Consider the following 19,928-nt stretch of genomic DNA (forward strand, 5'->3'; position numbering starts at 1 on the left):
GAGAAAATATAACATGTGCTAAGTATCTGTTTCCTTTTTTTTATATACATTGTCTCTACTTTTCATAGTGTACCTAAATGATTGTATATTTATCCCTATTCTCAGAGGAGGAAAAATGCCATAAAGGCAGAATTGTGATTAGTATCCAGATTTACCTTAACCCTAAAGACTGTTACTTTTCAATAAACCAAGTTGCATCTCAATAGAATATTGTATTAATAACTATCATAATTAGCAAAGCTCACTAGGTAGGTTCTTATGGAATAAACTTGGACATATATTTGAAAAAGAATTAAACTCTATATGCAATTTTTAATTTAGAGAGGACAATTTTTACATATTAAATTTAGAGTTAGATTGCACATAGGTTAGTGATGACAAAAGGCAAAGGCAGAAATATTAAAAACCATATCTTGTGCTCCGTGTGACTAACACAATATTATTTACAGGTTTGGTTGCTGTGGTGATGGTCTCATATGTTCATTTCCACCCAGAAATTCAGTGGAGATTTTTTAGTAGTATAAATAGTTTCCCAATTAAAGATATTGAGACCTCACTTAATTTTTATGAATACAAAGAACATTCAATTATATATAATTCTATTACATCACATTATTGGAGTAGTAAATTAAAGGATGTATTTAACTCTGTAGTCTTCAAAGAATTGACTTGGAAAAGCGGATTCTATTTCCCCCCTGGTATTCACTTGGATTTGCATATTCCTAAAATGATATGGCTTTATTCCCTTAAGGCTGAAAGATTTGTAAGCTTTCGCATATCGGAGAGCACTGCTGCGACAGGAACTTCTCAGTTTGATTTTTTAGTACAGTCCAAATATAATTAGATTTATTGGGAGCGTAAGATCTCAGAAAGGCAGTCAATACTGAAAAAAAAAATGAGCAAAACATTTGAGTTAAGTGAATTATGGCTAAGATATCAGTCTCCTTGCCGTATACAACGTACTGTCATGTGGAGGAATTTTTTCCTACCTGATGCCAGGTTTTCATCCTTATAGGGAGCTAGATCCTATTTCCATTCCATATGAATATTTGACACAGAAACTTTTTAGTGATGATTGGACCTTTGGTATTTAAAATCCAAGGCTGCTATCAGTTAAGTAACTTCTCCTTTGCCACCCTTTTGTAATTTTCTTGCATTGATTTTGAGAGCTGGGTCATTTAAATGTGTTATCTGCATTCAACTGAATGATGGGCTTTTTTTTTTTTTTTTTTTTTTACCTTTTTTATGTTTCTGGATTTTTGGATTAACCTATATACAGGGTTCATTTAATTTTGACAGATGATAAACAGTCTTTGTCTTCTTTTTTCCATATCATATATTTAATTGCCATAACCCTTCTCAGAACTTAAAATTTCCTTGTCCAAATCGCTGTCATTATCTGTAAATTTTTATTGATCTTTTTATATAGAAATTAATACTTCACAGTCTAGTAGCTGATTACCTAGTAATGATTTCAAACTGGTTATGATGGATGTTTTAATCCCTGAAAGTATGAAACATTTCTATTTGTGTGAACACAGCTTTTATTTTGCATAAGGTGGATTGCAATAACAGTTGCTGATTTAATGTCATCCCAAGTAATCATATTCATTAAATCATAGCATTTATGTGCCAGTCAGATTTTTATAATGTACAATAAAGTAAATAATCATTAAAATGACTATAGGGGCACCTGGGCGGCTCAGTCAGTTAAGTCTCCAACTTTGGCTCAGGTCATGATCTCGTGGTTAGTGGGTTCAAGCCCTGCATTGGGCTCTGTGTTGACAGCTCAGAGCCTGGGGCCTGCTTCAGATGGTGTCTCCCTCTCTCTCTGCCCTGCCCAGCTCACTCTCTGCCTCTGTCTCTTCTCTCTCTCTTTCACAAATAATAAACATTAAAAAAAAACCCTTTAAATGACTATATTGTCATGTTCTATATAAGATCTGTGAATCATGAGTGGCACATTGGTTGAGTAGTGGGCCACATTGACTTAAAAAATAAAGCCCAGACTTCAGATTCCAACACATGTCAGAGTCTTCATAATCTCATCTCAGCCAGTTTCTGATTCCTGTCTTTAGCTTTCCCTTATATACACATTTTTCCTGATTTTCTTTACTTTCTTTAAAAAGCTCTTTTCTTCAACTTCTTCACATAGAAAACTCTCATACCATTTTGTGCATACTTTTCATGGAACATGATTATATTATATTTTATATACTTGGTTGCTAATCTGCCTTTCTTCTGATGGACTTTGCATCTTGGAGAGTATCTATCTGCCTCCTGGCTTTACTGAAGTCAAGCCTTCAGGAATTACTGTTTATTATAAGTAAATAAATGCTTGTGAACATCAGTGATTTTTTAATGTTTATATTTGCTCAATTAAACACAAGAAAATCCTTTTTATTGTATGGTTTGGCAATAGAATTATGACATACTCAGCAGAGAAAAGTTGGAAAAGTAATAGAAATTCCTTTCTGCAAAGCTGGTTTAGAATCTTTTTTTTCTAAAGGATTGTTTTATTTTTATTTAAAAAAAATTTTTAATGTCTTATTTACTTCTGAGAGAGAGAGAGGCAGTGTGAGCAGGGGAGGGTCAGAGAGAGAGGGAGACACAGAATCTGCAGCAGGCTCCAGGCTCTGAGCTGTCAGCACAGAGCCTAACACAGGACTGGAACCCACGAACCATGAGATCATGACCTGAGCTGAGGTTGAACGCTTAGCCGACTAAGCCACCCACCCGGGCGTCCCAGAATCTGGGATTGTTTTAAAGTTTAGTAATTCTTTGTCTTTGCAAGCCAGGCTGATGAGTTCATTTACCATAAAATTTTCTTAAAAACTTTAAACAGGCAGTCTGTTTGGTCTTGTGAGTTATGTGAAAAAGTAACTACAGCCAAGGATTTTGTGTGGTTATAGGTAGTAAGACTGGAGAATCTCTTTATTTCCTGATCACTGTGGTTGGCCCTTGGTTCTTTCAGCAGTTAAACTGAAATAATTTAGTATTAGTTAGTTGAAAGCCCCAGCTTGCACGGACAGAGAATTGTGAATGTGAGATAATGAAGGAAGGTCACTCTGAAGCCTTATCTTCACCTATTTAAGTTACCGATGCAGCTGACCTTTCTAATCTTCCCAAGCCCCTGGTTACTGGACTCTGTCAATATCTCAGTGCTGTTAGTAGCCAGAAAATGATTCTTAGCAGAGCTATTCCATCTTGGCTTGCAAACTGATTTTAAGTCTTGCTTAGTTTCATTTATTCCTCAGTTCCTTGCAAAAGGCAAGTAGCCAATATAAAAAAAATTCTTTGAAAATTTCCAATAACTTTGGTTAGATCTAGAGACTCAGGAAATACACCAGCAGCTTTCCAAACTTCTGCAGATGACCATTTTGCTGAATGGTCTGCCATGGCATCATTAGGCTTGGCAGCTCTCCAGCCCACAGTAGCTGTTTCTCACTACGTGGTGTCCATTTCTGACTCATGCCTCGTATCCTAGGTTTTGTTACGGTCCTATCCCACTGTACAGACTGATTTCTTTATTAAGCAGGCTGTAACTAGTAGGTACTGAGACTCAAATGAGACAGAAGTTTATTTTGCTCTCTTATAACAATATGGAGGTAGGTCCAGCAGAGTGGGTAGATAGTTCTACACCACAAAATCGTTGAAGCCCCCAGGCTCCATGTGTATTATTGCCCTGCCATCCGCTATGATATTAGGGCTGCCGCTGGAATCCAAGGGGTCTAACAGTGGGCAATTGCAAATGCTAAGGGCTGTCACTCTAGATGATAATAGAATTAAACACTAGCTATTCCTTCATGATTTATTACTTATATATTTAGGGCTGTTATTTAATCACCTAAATTGTATATTGGTTAAAAGAACTGCATATTGGTTATTCCATTGGTTTGATGATCTAGTTATTCTCAATTAGTTTTCATTTTCCCTAGAAAGTATTAACATTAGGTTAGGCAAGTTACCCAAAGTAAGGATACTTTGAGGGGTATCATGGGTGCTAGGGTCTGTTCAGACTTTCGTTATTTATAATCTCTGTGGCTCCCAAAGAGGATGCTGGTATTAGTAAAGGGAAAAGCAAAAATCATGAGGAAAGCAGTGGAAAAGGAAAAACAACAACAACAACAACAACAACAACAACAGTAGTAAAATCATTGAAAAAGAAACGAGTAAAAATCGAGTACAGATATTTGTTGGTTCTTTTCTTTTCCTCCCAAATACCTTTCCATAGTAGCCTCAGCCTGGCAGAGTATGTAGGTGGAAATATTTATTTAAATAAGAAATGAGGGGTGCCTGGGTGGCTCGGTCTATTAGGTGCCTGACTCTTGATTTCTACTCAGGTCTTATCTTAGTGTTTCTGGATTTTAGCCCCACATTGGGCTCTGTGCTGACAGCGCAGAGCCTGCTTGCGATTCTCTTTCTCCCTCTCTCTTTCTCTCAAAAGTACATACATAAACTCAAAAAGTAAATAGGAAGTGAAAAAAAAGAATAATAATGATGCAATGATAATACATTATACTTGTATGACCTTTGAATTTTGTGTTTATTTATATTTGAGAGAGACAGAGACAGAGACAGACACAGTGCATGAGCAGAGGAGGGGCAGAGAGAGAGAGAGCTGAAGACAGAATCCAAAGCAAGCTCCTGGCTCTGAGCTATCAGCACAGAGCCTGATGCGGGGCTCAAACTGACCAGCGGTGAGATCATGACCTGATTCGCGGTTGGACACTTAAGCCACTGAGCCATCCAGGCTCCCTCCTTTAAAAAATTTTTTTTTTCTTGTATGGCATTTTAGAATTTCCGTTTCACCTAAGAAAAGAAAACCTAACCTTTGACAGAGTGGCATGGAAAGAAGAAGCGTAAAAAAGATAGGTTCAGAAGGAGAATTGTCTTTCAGATAAACAAGTGCTTTCTGTAGAAACGGCATGTTAATTAATCAATTTTGCACAGCCAATGAGATGACAAAACTCCAACCTTCCTCTGAGGGAAAATAGATGAGGATCTTTATTGATCTTGATCAGGGAGATTGCAGAATTGTCATATAAGCAACACAATGAGAGTAACTTCTTAAATATAAAGGCCAACCGAAACTGATCTAAGTTTATCCATGTAACTATTTTGTGAGCTTCTTTGCAGGAGATATATCTCTTTTAATACTAGCAAAGAAATAGTTAGTGCCCTTTATACTTATGCTGATATAAAGACAGACCAAATGAGCTTGAGAGAGAAAATCCATTTAGAATCAAGTGATTACATGCAGTGTGGATGTAGAATTTGATTAAAAATTTAAATAAGCATTTTATTTTTAATAATTAAAATGTAATTCAGAAGGAAATTGTAGATAACCCCCATACTTCATTGAAATTGTAACTTTCCTATCTCTGCATTTTAAAATACTGCATTATTAAACATTATTCATCTCTTGGTCACCTTAAGTATCACGTGAATTATTTAGAGAAGTAATCTGAGACTTTCAGTGAATCATGTATGTCTCTTTTATATAACTTTATTTCTTTTTTCTATGGAATAGAAATAACATATATTTTGATGCAAGGCATTTTTAAAAATAGAAACATTGATATATATTTCAGATCACTTCATTTTTAAAATAAACCACCTTTTAGAGAGTACTTTTTGATTTATGGGAAAATTGAGAATATAGAGTTAAGGGCTCTCATAGGGAGCCTCACCAAGTTTCTCTTATTATCAACATCTTGCATTAGTAGGGTACATGGTTACTATTAATGAACCAACAGTGATGCAATATTGTTAACCAGAGTTCATAGTTTATTCGTATGTCCTTAGTTTTTACCTACTTCTTCTCTTCCGGAATTGTAGTCAGGATACCACATTACATTTAATCACTATGCCTCCTTAGGCTCTCTTGGCTGGGAGGGTTTCTCATACTTTTCCTTGTTTTTGATGTCCTTGAATATTTTGAGGGTTGGTCAGGCTTATTGCAGGGTCCCCTTCTCTTGGTATTTGTCTGATATTTTTCTCACAATTGGACTGGGGTTATGGGTTTGAGGGAGGAAGGTCATAGAGGTAAGTTTTCATTTCCATTGTGTCATATTAAGGGTATGTACCTCAACATTGTTGATGTTGACCTTGAGGTGTTTGTTAAGTTTTCCACTGTAAGTGTTTTGTTTTCTGCCTATGCTATAATCTTTTCAAGAAAGTCTCTATGCAGAGCCAACCCTTAATGAATGTGGAGTCACATTACTTGTTTTTTTTAGAACAGAATAGTTACATAAATTATTTGGAGTTTTTCTGCATGGAAGATTTGTCTCTTCTCTCACATTAATTAATTAATTAATTTATTTATTTCATATCAGTATAAACTCAAAAATGTTTATTTTATACCAGAGGTTATAATGCAATACTGCTTGATTTATTTTGTTGCTCAGATTATTCTAACTTTGGTCACTGGAAGCTCTAACAGTTGGCTCCATTGTCCTTCTGACAAAGATCCACACATGTTTTTGGTGTTTTTCACTTTCTTACTCTCTTTCATAGTAACATGCTCTGGGTTCATCTTGTGTATTTCCTTCCTCAGGCCTAGAATCAACAATTTCTCCAACGACCCCTGGTTGCTTTTATTGGAGACTATGTCTAAGAATCTTTAACTATATTTAGCTAAATGTGAGTTCATACTGGTATGTCCAACTCTAATCAGTGGCCACGTGGATCATTCCAGGCCCCTGTCCTTACTTACCTGTAAAGTTCCACTCCAACAATGAGAAACCTGGTGCCCATCATTCTCTGTCACTTACTTAATTGTTCTAGTGTAATACAGGTGTATAACGGTATTAAAATTGTAAATGCCTACCTCCCTGGGGAATAGCTTTATCTACTAGATTACAGTCTTCATGTGCAGTTCCTTCTGCCTTTATTCTCATAGAACCCATTCATTTCCAAGGTTACATATGTGAGTACATTTTCTCCCATCTTCTTCAGTGAAATTGTTTCCGATATTTATGTATAGTTATTCTCTTGACACAGTCTACATTCTTCCTCGAATTGCCTGGAACTGAATTATTATTTAAAAAATTTTTGTATACATTTGAGTTTGTTTTTTGTGCTGTAAAGTTTTATGGGTTTTGACAAATGCATGATTTCATATACCTATAATTACAGTGTCATACAGAATAGTTTTGTGGCACTAAAAATCTCCATGTGCTTTACCTGCCAATCTCATCCCCCTGACCATGAGCTCTAGGCAACCACTGCTTTTTTTACTGTCTCTAAGAGCTTTGCTTTTTCCAGACTATCATAGAAATTCGAATCATCATAGCCTTTTCAGACTTGGTTCTTTCACTTAACACTATGCATTTCAGGTTCTTTCTTATCTTTCCATGTCTCATTACAAATATATATTTTTAAATTTTTGAATAATATTTCATCCTCTGAATGCATCCACAGTTTATCTTAACATCTTTTGAAGGATATGTTAGTTACTTCTGGTTTGGGGTGACTATTAACAAAACTGCTATTAAGTACTTGCAGGCACATTTTTAATGGGAGCATGATGGGTGCCTGCGTCGCTCAGTCGGTTAAGTGTCTGACTTCAGCTCAGGTCATGATCTCACAGTTCGTGGGTTCAAGCCCCGCATCAGGCTCTCTGCTGACAGCCAGCTCAGAGCCTGGAGCCTGCTTCGGATTCTGTGTCTCTCTCTCTCTGACCCTCCCCTGCTCATGTTCTCTCTCTCTCAGAAAAAATTTTTAAATAAAACATTAAAAAAAAAAAGCATGAGTTTTCAAATTAGGTAAGTACCTAGGAATGTGATTGTTATGTCAGATGGTAAATCTGTGTTTAGTTTCTTAGTCAAGAAACTGCAAATTAGGGGTGACTGGCTGGCTCAGTCAGAGGAGCAAGCAACTCTTGATCTCGGGTTCCTGAGTTTGGGCCCCATGTTAGGTATAGAGATTACTTAAATAAATAAAACTTGAAAAAAAGAGGAAATTATTGTCCAAAGTGGATGTTTCATTTTGCATTCCCACCAGCAAATAAGGCACATACCTGTTGCTGTGCATCCTTGCCAACATTTGGTATAGTCAGGTTTTATATGGGTGGTGGTATCTCATCATTTTAATTGAAATCCCCTAATGACAAATGGTGTTAAACCTTTTTTTCATGGATAAGGATGACGGTTCATTTTATATGTCAGTTTAGGTAGGCCATAATATGCAGATATTTGCTCAAATGCTATTCTAGACGTTTCTGTGAAATTTGTTTTTGAATAAGATTAACATTTAAATCAGTACATTTTGAGCAAAACAGATTGTCCTCCATAATGTGAATGGACTGCATCCAATCGGTTGAAGGCCTGAAGAAAAAGACTGACCTCCCCCAAGAAAGAGGGAATTCTAGCAGCAGACTATTTTCAGACTTGAACTGCCACTCTTCCCTGGGCCTCCAGGCTGATTGTTCATCCCACAGATTTGGACTTGTCAGTTTCCCCAGTAGTGGTATATCAATGGCTTAAAGCCTTTCTCTTTTTCTCTCTTTACACACACACACACACACACACACACACACACACACACACCCCTTATTGGTTCTGTTTCTTTGAAGAACCCTGACTAATACAATAACTATCTATTCTGGCGTAGAACATGAAAAATAATTGAATTACTTATTGATAAATCAGATAAATCTGAGTAACAGTGACACTTAGTCATTACAGCATATATTTTTTTCAGTGTGAATAGCTCTTGTGTTCTTTGTTTTTCAGTCTTAAGTATCTCACATACATGCTCAGCTTAGTTTAACCTCAAATGTGGATTAGGGAAAATGATACCAACATCATGGTAGGTGAGGGTAGGGAGATATGTAGGCTATGTCTAATTATATTTCCAGCCTTATTGCAGCTCTAGAGAAAGAACATCTTTGGTCGTTTACAATTTATGTGAGTTGTAGTTTTCTTTAGCAACCTCAGAAGTAATTACTACGAGATTCAGGAGCATCTTTTTTTAGGAAAAATGTTTTCTTTGTGACATTACCTTATGATTCATGATTCCCATTCTGTAATACTGAAAAACACCTAATTCTATTTGGCTCTAATGCAGAATGATGGAAAGGAAGAAATAAATTGATTTTTTTCTTTTTTTTCTTCTTTCTTTCTTTCTTTCTTTCTTTCTTTCTTTCTTTCTTTCTTTCTTTCTTTCTTTCTTTATTTTCGAAAGGGGGGAATCCAAATGGAGGTGAAAAGGGCAGAGGGAGAGGGAGAAAGAATCTCAAGCAGACTCCACCCTCAGTGCAGAGCTGAGGCGAGACTCCATCCCTCCATCCTGGGATCACGACTTGAGTTAAAATCAAGAGTTCGGCGCTCAACTGACTAAACCACCCAAGTACCCTGAAATAGGTGATTTAAAGTGAGGCAAACTAAGGGGTGCCTCTTGGATCCCTTCCTTATGGTGTGGCCTTGGATGGGTTTCTGTGCATCTGGTTACTTCATTTGTTTCTTCATTTGTTTACAGGGTGGGATGGTTAATTTTATGTGTCAGCTTGATGGAGCTATGGAGTATACAGATATTTGGTAAAATGTTATATTGGGTATGTCTGTGAAGATGTTTCTTGGTAAGATTAACATTTGAATTGATAGCCTGAGTAAAGATTTCCCTCCCCAATGTGGGTGGGCCTGCTCAGTTGAAATACTGAATAGAACAAAAAGACTGAGTAAGAGAGAACTCTTCTTTCTAACTGCTTTTGAACTGGTAAATTGGTTTCATCCTGTCTTTGGGCTCAAATTGAAACTTTGGCCCTTCTTGGGTCTTGAGCTTGCTGGAAGTCAGACTGGAACTACCCCATTGATTCCCCTGACTCTAGATTGCCAACTGCAGATTTTGGGATTAACCTTCATAATCACATTGAAGCAAAGTCCTTATTATACACACACACACAAACACACACGTATGCATATATATATACACATATATATGACATTGAATATATACATACACATATATATATACGTAGATACATACATGCATGCCAGATATATATCTATATCTATCTATCTATATCTATCCATCTATCTATCTATTTATATCTTATTGGTTCTATTTCTCTGAAGAATCTTGACTAACAGTTTCTTTATATTACTGTTTTCAAATACTAAAGAAATTACAGCAAGAAATACATTTTATCTAGTGAGCCAGTAAACATCCTTCTGACATATATATATATATATATATATATATACACACACACATATACACACACACACACATATATATACATGTAATGTATAGTTTGCCTTTTCTATTAAACCATTTTCTTTTTTTAAGTTTATTTATTTATTTTGAGAGAGAGAGCACAAGGTGGAGAGGAGCAGAGAGAGGAGAGAGAGAAAATCCCAAGTAGGCTCTGCACTGTCAGCACAAAACCTGATGTGGGGCTTGAACTCACGAATTGTAAGATTATGACCTGAGCTGAAATTGCAAGCTTAACCGACGAAGCCACCCAGGTGCCCCTACAAAACCATTTTCAAATCAAGTATCATTTTATTAATGTCTCCTAGAGCATAAGAAAGATTCTCAAACCAACTTTCTAGAAATTAGAAAATATTTAATTTAATGCGATATGTATCTCTTGCTGTACATAATACATAAAGTTATGCACACTATTTATGCCTGGTTGAGTTATTTCCTTACATTCCTTTATCTTAGTCAGGGATGAAGATCATGGGTCAAGTAAGGAAGTTGTGAATAATAACAATTTCCTGTTTCACAATATAAAAAATGAATTAATTTTAATTCAAAATCACAGTAAATATAATATCTAACAATTACCTTACAATGTAAAAATAAGACCAAATTAAAATAATTGTAATGAACTGTAATAATGAATGCATTATAATAATTTACTCCTTTTAGGTATAAAGTTTAATTCAATTATTTATGCAGAGTTTTGAATAGTAAATGGATTTTTCTTTTAAAAGTTTGTCTATTTTCTTCAATAAAGTAATGATTAAAAGTTTGAGACAGAGAAATAAGATGTAAATATATTTCTAATTTTATTTCATTCAAATTTCCTTCATTATTAATGCATTCTTCAATGTGATACAACATATTTTGGAAACATGTGGGAGATAGGTGATAACTTTTGAGTCTTGTTTGCCGTAATGATAATACTACTTTTGGAAGCCTTCACATATGTTGACAGTATTGTTAATTTCTCCCCCAAAAACTTAACCCATAAAGAATGCTTAAGATACCAGTTAAATATACCACTTTTATTGCCAAATTACCACATAGAAAATATCTGCCAACTGCAGTTGCCTTACATTTAAAAAACATGAAATTTACTTTTGAGCTCCCAATCTGTCAAGAATTGTGAGGTGTCTGAGATTTTTCCCTTTTCTTGGTAGAATACATGAGATTCCTGGGACAGAGATGAAGAAATTTATTACTCATGCAAACGATATAGCATGAGCTCCATATTTCTCTTGCTTCCCAAGTCCCATGGTGGTGACATGGAAACGGCTGTGGTCAAAGATACATATGCAGTAGTGTGTGTCACAGTTAAGAAACAGGAGTTAAGAAAACCATAATCTTTTAAGGGCACCTGGGTGTCTCAGTTTGTTAAGCATCTGACTTCAGCTCCGTTCATGATCCTGTGGCTTGTGGCTTGTGGGTTTGAGCCCCGGCTTGTGGGTTTGAGCCCCGCGTTGGGCTCTGCCCTGACAGCTCGAGGCCTGGAGCCTGCTTCTGATTCTGTGTCTCTCTCTCTGCCCTCCCCTACCCATGCTCTGTTTTTCTTTCTCAAAAATAAATAAACATTAAAAAAGAACCACAATCTTTAAAAGGCTTCAAGTAAACATGTTCATCCTTTGGCTCAAAGGAAGACATTATCTTTATTGTCCTGGGCATAATACAAATCTATCTCTGTCTCAGAGGGGACACTATCTTTATTTTCCAACATTTCATGCTACACAGACATCCTTGAAAAGATATTCTGGAACAAAGCTATCAGTGTATCTGTTTGCAAGATATACAGAATGCTAGAGACACATGGCAAATTGTCTCCCACCACAATCTCTCCTAGACCTTTCCTGGGAGAATCAGTACAAGTGTAATTAATTTTAGACTAAAATATTAGACATAGCGTTATCACTGAGAAGCATGGTTTTGAATTTATCAGCTGATATATCATTTGAAAAATCATACATTCCATTTCCATACATACTGTAGGAATAATTCTTTGGAAAGTCATGTGAGTCTTTTATTGTCTCTTTTGTCCCAAATTATGAACTAAACAAGGTAAGAATAGCTTTTGTAATAACAGTTATATAAATTAGGGAATTATGTTTATAAATTAATTTTTTTCTTTGAAAATATTGGGGACACTTAGTGACAGTTTGCTATATTTTCAATTATTTTTTCAATTTCAAAGTTTTAAATCATTCTTTTTGCAGGGATATTAAAATTAATACATTGAAATTTATTATTTTTATTGAGGCTTATACATTTAATAAAATTAATTTTTAAATTTGTCATCATCAAGTAATTTTCTTTTTTAAAGCATATAGTTAAAATGAAACAGAAGTTTGCTGAAGTACAGTGATAAATTGTTTCAAATATTGTCACTATTGGGGCACCTGGAAGGCTCAGTCGGTTGAGCGTCCAACTTCAGTTCAGGTCATGATCTTGCAGTTTATGAGTTTGAGTCCTGTGTAGGGCCCTGTGTGGACAGCTCAGAGCCTAGAGCTTGTTTTGGATTCTGTGTCTCCCTCTCTCTCTGTTCCTCTCTTGCTCACACTCTGTCTCTCACTCTCTCAAAAATAAATAAAGATTTAAAAAAATAATGTTGTCACTATTTACACTTTAAGTTCCAGCATTCGATCTTAAACACATCCTATTATTTTCACATTATTATTTTTTAACATAATAAAGCCATATTTTAAGGACAATTTGTTTTAATTCATTTAAAATATTCCTATTACCATCAACTAAGTGATTGTCATACTACTGATAACCTTTTAAAAAATGCACTGAAAGCTTGAAAACCTCCTTGGAATACACAATTTTGCCAATAGCAGGTAAAAATTACTTGTTCTGGTTCACTAACCACTGTAAATTATGGTAATATAAAATTAAATTATGAAATCTTTTTTTAATTAAAAATTTTGTTTTTTAATGTTTATCCATTTACTTTTGAGAGAGAGAGAGTAAGAGTGAGCACAAGTGGGGGAGGGACAGAGAGAAAGAGAGGGAGACACAGAATCCGAGCAGGCTCTAGACTCTGAGCTGTCAGCACAGAGCCCGGCATGGGGTTTGGGGCTCGAACTCAGGAACCTTGAGATCATGACCTGAGTTGAAGTCGGAGGCTTAACCGACTGAACCACCCAGGAGCCCCTAAATTGTGAAATCTTAACATGCCAGTTATAATGATAGACAAAATCATACACCACAAAATCAAGAAATAAAATTAAGTAATTGTTTTTTGGTCAATATGTGCTCCAGTACATCTTTCCCATGCCCCTTTCCCCTTGTCCTTATAATCTACTGCAGTATTTTTTTGTGATATGAGTAGTTCTTGCTCAGGCCTTGTAAGATGTGCTTTAACATTCAATGCTGTGTAATTTTATATTCTATCCATTCGATTCTGTTTTATTCTATTCTACCTCCATTCCATTCTAGTCCATCCACTTCACTAAAAATATTGTGGTCACAACTCAATTTATTTCATCATCCATTAATCATTTTTGATTCATAGTTAAAAAAAACACATACATACCCTGTATGTTCAAACAACACAAGTTGCTCCCCAATCTAAGGGTAAGAGTCACACAACTACTTCTAACAGACATTTTGTTTTGGTATTAAAATGATAATGCAAAGGAATACTACACGAGAATCAAAAATAGCTCTAGTATTGGTTTTATAAAAATTAACTTTATTTGACCCCGACATGTGTGTTTTCTTTTATAACATATTCTTTGATCCCCAAATCTACCTGTGCTTGAAATTTGAAAGAAGGAAGAAAAAGGCTGTTGTGATATTGTTCTTGCCAATTGTGCACAATACCTATTTGTTTCTAGATCATAAATCATCCCGTTCATGTAAGTACCAGGTAACTAGTCCCTCCCTCTGCATATACACAATGTCCTCAAAAGGATGTCATATGAAATTAAATGGAAAACTCATGCTCTGTGCTCTGAAAAACAGTTCTTGAAAAATGATATCAGAAATGGGTGAGAAAGATGATTTTGTTACTTGAATTATCCAATATGTTTGCTAAAATTTCTCTGAAGATTTATGTATGAGATAATACGATGAATGCCAAGTGGCGAGGGAGGATCTATTTGTCCATGCATTGCGGATGTGAAATCAAAATGATTTGAGTTATTAGCACATTTTATTAGTCCGTGTGAAAAAATGCATAGAATATTTAACTAAAAAGGGAGAGTAAAAGAGTACCAAGTTAAGTAATTTGTCAAATGTTCAGTGGCAATATATTTCTAAAAATTATGATCACAAAGTTAAATATTCTATCTCCAAAGTTAAAAAAGAAATCCTATGGTATACATAGAGGTTTTTGCAAGGAGTAGTTATTTTCCTTGTCTGAAATCTTAAAGGTAATTAGCTCATGTGAGGAAAAAGCTATAAATACAGCTAAAGGTAGATGAGTGTCTTTTATTTTTATATTTTCATTCATTTATTCTTTCTTTCTCTTCCTGGTGGCTTGTGGTCAAGGTGGTATTGTATATGAAATGCTTTTTGTTTGTTTGTTTGTTTGTTTGTTTTTAACTTTAGGAGCAAGGCCTGTTGCAATGAATTTCCTACAAAGTATAGTTTCCATAGAAACTGTAACTGTCTTTTATTTTCACATGTTAGACTTTAGAATTACATTTAGAATTAGTTGACAATAATAATTATAGACTACTTTAAGATAAAACATGGGCTGCACAGCAAAGACATGTGTAAAGACATGGTTTCAGAAAAATTGTCCGAGTTTACAGAAACTGAAATTACTTTTTAAGGAAGATTTGTTTTTCTTACTTAGAAAGATGATTGAAATTCTATCTACACATCCAGCATGAAGTATTGAGATGATTATTGTTACATGTCAAGGAACATCTACTTCTTATTTCAAAATCTCATTTGTTACCCTAAATTTTTCTTTCTCTCTCTCCCTTTCCCTCTCTCTGTCTCTGTATCTGTCTCTGTGTGTCTGTGTGTGCACCAAACTTGTCAAAACTTCTTCTGTTCATTTCTTATTTCTTTGGAAATAATTTGAGTACTGAATAATAGAATAATGTAGAAAACCATATATCACCATTATCTTTTACTTATAAAACCTCTTAGACTATAGACCTTATAAAGAAGGCATAGTAAATTTCGTATAATTGGAAGAAATGTCACTCGACTTAGAATATGAAAAGGAAATCCAGAAGTTAACTCATTTTCCACTACTTTGCATTTAGCTGCATTGTGTTGTTGAAAGCTAAATGTGTTTATCTACCTCAGTGGCTTTACATAAGCTAATATAGACACATGAAAGTATTTTTCAGTCACTGGATTTTTACTAGTGCCCTATTAAAATAGTATCATCCTGAGTGTGATGGTACCAACTCAGAAATGAATAGGACAGGATTCAAGTTATTTTGAAATTCCCCCTGAAATAGCATTTTATTAATGCTATTTTTTGTTGTTGTTGTTGTTCAAGAATAAAAGTAAGTAGCATAGCAATAACAATTTTATGTAGTATTACTAACTATGGTGCACCTCGGTACACAATAATGAAAAACGTGTTTTCTGGGATATCAAATTTCCTCTGAGGTAGAGAAAAACATATGCAGATGAGAATTTTCTTTGTAACATTTTTAGGATGTGAGTGTCCAGTGGGGTAAATAATGTGCTGTGATGAGGCGCTGTGACTACTAGAGGAAGTAGATGGGGACTATCGGCTGTCATTTTGAGACCAACTGTAGTCAAGAATGCTCTTTTCTAAATTTTCCTATATTTTTTTACAGATAGTTTATTGTCAAGTTGGTTTCCATATAACACCCAGTGGTCATCGCCACAAGTGCCCTCCTTTATACCCATCTCCCCCCTCCTCCCCCACACCCATCAGTCCTCAGTTTGTTCTCAGCATTCAAGAGTCATGGTTTGCCTCTCTCCTTCTCTCCCACTATTTCCCCCCTTCTTCTCCCCCATGGTCCTCCGTTAATTTCTTCCTAATCCTCCTATACGTGCAAACATATGGCATTTGTCCTTCTCTGCCTGACTTATTTCGCTCAGCATAACACCCTCAAGGTCCATCCATGTTGCTACACATGGCCAGATTTCATTCCTTCTCACTGCCATGTACTATTCCATCGTATAAATTTTCCTTTTTCTAAATTTCCTTCAGAAAGAGGGTCCCATGGGATTCATAGAGGGCTACTTCTGAACATATGTGGAGAAGCAGACCTGGGTGTTTCCAGGGCTTGGTGTTGGTGGCCATAAAAACCCATCACTCAGATCTCCTGAACAGAGTGTGGTTGACTGATAGCCTGAGCTGTTGTCCTCTGAGTACAATTTCTCAAAGAGATGGGCTACTTTCTCCACCAACTTGGTTGGCATTTTCTCAGAACTGGGCTATTATCAGAGATTGTTTTTACTCAATCCTTCCCTCTCCTTTTTCTTCACAGAGGTCAGATTTGCCTCATGATTTGAAGGTTCTTCCTATCTTCTCTAGACTTCTTCTGTTTATCCTTCACAGGCCTCTACTCCTTTCCCTAGGTAAATGTCTTACATGTAATCAATATTACAATAATCACTCGTCTTGGCATCTGCTTCTCAGAGGATTTGAATTAACATAGAGTTTGGAGAAAATATAAATAATTTGGGGTTAGATGTAGTAATCATGAGATATTTATTGGACATTCAAGTGTAGATATTGAACAGGCAGTTATGTACACAAATCTGAAGATGCAGAAATTGAGAGGGAAGGGCTAGTCTGGAGATAGAAGTTTGGAAGTTGAATATCAGTGATATTTAAGCCATGAAACAGGATGAGTTTATGAATGAGGCAATGTAAATAGAAAGGAGAAGAGATCTGAGGAAACCCTGATTGAACAGTTCAGCCAGAAAAGATGAATGAGCAGTGGGGTATGGGGAAATCAAGAGAGTGCAATGGGCTGGAAGTCAAGTGAAAAAGGTATGTCTAGCAAGTCGATAACCTTATAAAATGCTGCTGATGGATCAAGCAACATGAATTCTGAGAATTAATGACTAAATTTATCAGTCAGTGATTGGAGTAATTGCTGACCTTGAGGAGAACAGTTTTAGGATATATAGGGATGGGAGGCTGATTTGAGTGGATTTTCAAGAAAGAATAGGGAAAACATAGTGAATATAGAAATGGAGTGAGTATAGAAAATGCTGTCAAGGAATTTTGCCATAAAGGAGACCAGGGGATGGGGTGTGTCCCAGAGGGTGACATAGATTCTAGGAGCTTTAAAAATTCATTTGTTTGCTTTTGTTTTTATTTTTAAGATGGGAAAAATTAGTCATGTGTTTATGTTGATAGCAGTGATCCCCTAGCAAGAGGAAAAGTGATGGTGTAATAGGGAGAGGGGAAAGACTTTCTGAAGAAATGCCCTAGAGTTGGAGAGGAGGGGTAGGATGGACAGTTCAATTCACATAATAGGAGGAAGGGCAGAGTGAATAGGCACAGGTGGAGGTAGGTGGATAAATGTGGGTGTCGGCCCTTGTGGAAAATTTGATTCTATTTTCTCAGTGAAAGTGGAATGGAAAGGAGGTGTTAGAGGTCTATATTTATCTAGAGAGAGTGAATACATTCAGGAATTGCCGTATGATTGCCTAGCAGCATTAAGAACCCATTTGAGGTTGTAGGCAAGAATGTAAAATGAGAGCAGTCTGCATACGTTGTTTTTTTTCTGTACTCGTGATCAGCTCTGCGGAGGCAGACACAAGCAGGCACTGGACTGGATTTAATTAGGCTTTGGGTCTTACTGACTGAATACCAGGAAGGAAGGGTGGGGGCAATGGAGTTGACGGGGTAGGCAAGGGAGTGATTCTAATATAAGGCAAGTGAGGACATGAAGATGGTGAGTATTTAGCTTTCCTGTTAACCCTAAAGATATACCACGAAGTAGTTGCCAACAGAGTTTATGAGTAAAACTCTCCTTACGTGACTTTTTTTAAGTTTATTTATTTATTTTGAGAGAAAGAAAGAGAAAGAGTGTATGCCAGCAGGGTAGAGGCAGAGAGAGGGAGAGAGAGAATCCCAAGTAAGCTCCATGCTGCCAGCGCAGAGCCCTATGCGGGGCTCAATCTCAGGAACAATGAGACCATGACCTGAGCCAAAATCAAGAGTCAGATGCTTAACTGACTGAGTCACCCAGGTACCTTTACATTTTTATTTCATGTATCAGCATGGAGTGGAATGAGGCTTGGAGCGATGGTGCTTTACAAAGGAAAATCACCAAGGGAAGCACTAAAACATGTCATTTGCCAAAGGGTATCTTGGACCAGAATTGAAGGATTGCTAAGACAGCGGTATTAATGGCTAATATTTCAAAAGAGCAGGCTTTTCATTTTAACAAAATGTTTCAGTGGAAATGTTTGTCAAAGCATTTATCTTACCCAATAATAATATTTTGCTCAGATAACTTGGGCCAGCATATATATTTTCTGCAAGAGCTTAGTCAAAAGATTTTAAAAGAGTAAGAATTCCACATTGAAACACAGTACTGAGATTTCTACCTCAGTTAACTTCTTTGTGTATCTAATTCATTATACTTAATACTAATTTGTATTAAAGTGATAAATGCAAGTCTATATAGGAAAAAATGGTAAAACATGAACATCACACCACTTCTACTAGAGATACCATAGTGATTTCTTAAAATTACTCTTTTAGGTACTCAAGTATTACCTCTATGCACGCAAATGTTTTTAATTAGTGTTCTCTAAAAAGCTTAAAGAAAGCCAATAATTCCATTATTGACATTTCCAAGCAAATTAAATGTGTTGCTTTATAGAAATAACTCTTACATTTCTGAAAAATATCAAATGTTTTTTAAATGATGGGATATAAAATTAACAGTTACTTCATGTTACTTAAATTAAATTTGGTTTGCCTATAAGTACATTGCTGAATAAATACACTGATATTTTATATAACAGCAAAAGTGACTAAGCAGTGGTATTTAAAATTTCTTTTGAAATGTCCACATCTTGACAAAATATATCCTGCTAACATACCACATTTGTGAAGAACACGTTTAGAGTCTTTGGCGGTAGAGAAAAAAATCTATATAGAATACATGTAGTTTTTTAATTTTTCTTTTTTGTTTATAGGTATTAATTATTCTAAAGATAATATTTTTCTTGTCTCATAATGACACTAAGGTGTGACCATAACCTTTCCTTATAATCAGCATTCCACGTTGAGAATAAGCTGAGATTTTTCTTAAGGAATAGTAAACCTCTCCATACACAAGAAATTGACTTGCCTGCCTACAAAATGAATCCCTATCCATAGGCTGTGTGGGAATAATAAAATCTATAATATGACTTTCAGGAGTGTCATTTTCAGGGTTCAGCAGATTAGGATTCATTCCTGGCTCTGTCACCTATGTATGGGGTATGTGAATTTAGCCAAGTTGTTTCACCTTCCTATGCCTCAGTTTTGTCATCTGTGTTCCCCTCACACCGTTGAAGAGAATATTCAATACAAGAGAATAGGATTTGGTCTGATTTAAGAATTTCTAGTATCCAGCCCATAGATGAGTCCTAAATAAGTATTTGTTGAATAAATAAATGTAATACTTAAAACAGTATAATAGTGATTGCTTAATAGGGATATTTTGAGAATAATGACATAATACATGATGGGCATAGAACACAGTCCTAGATCAGAGCAACTGTTCTTAATGGGGAGAGTTTTGGAGAAGCCACAGGAAATT

Source organism: Hyaena hyaena, unplaced genomic scaffold (assembly GCF_003009895.1).
Source record: "Hyaena hyaena isolate Hyena2069 unplaced genomic scaffold, ASM300989v1 scaffold_482, whole genome shotgun sequence".
NCBI classification, from domain to species: Eukaryota; Metazoa; Chordata; class Mammalia; order Carnivora; family Hyaenidae; genus Hyaena; species Hyaena hyaena.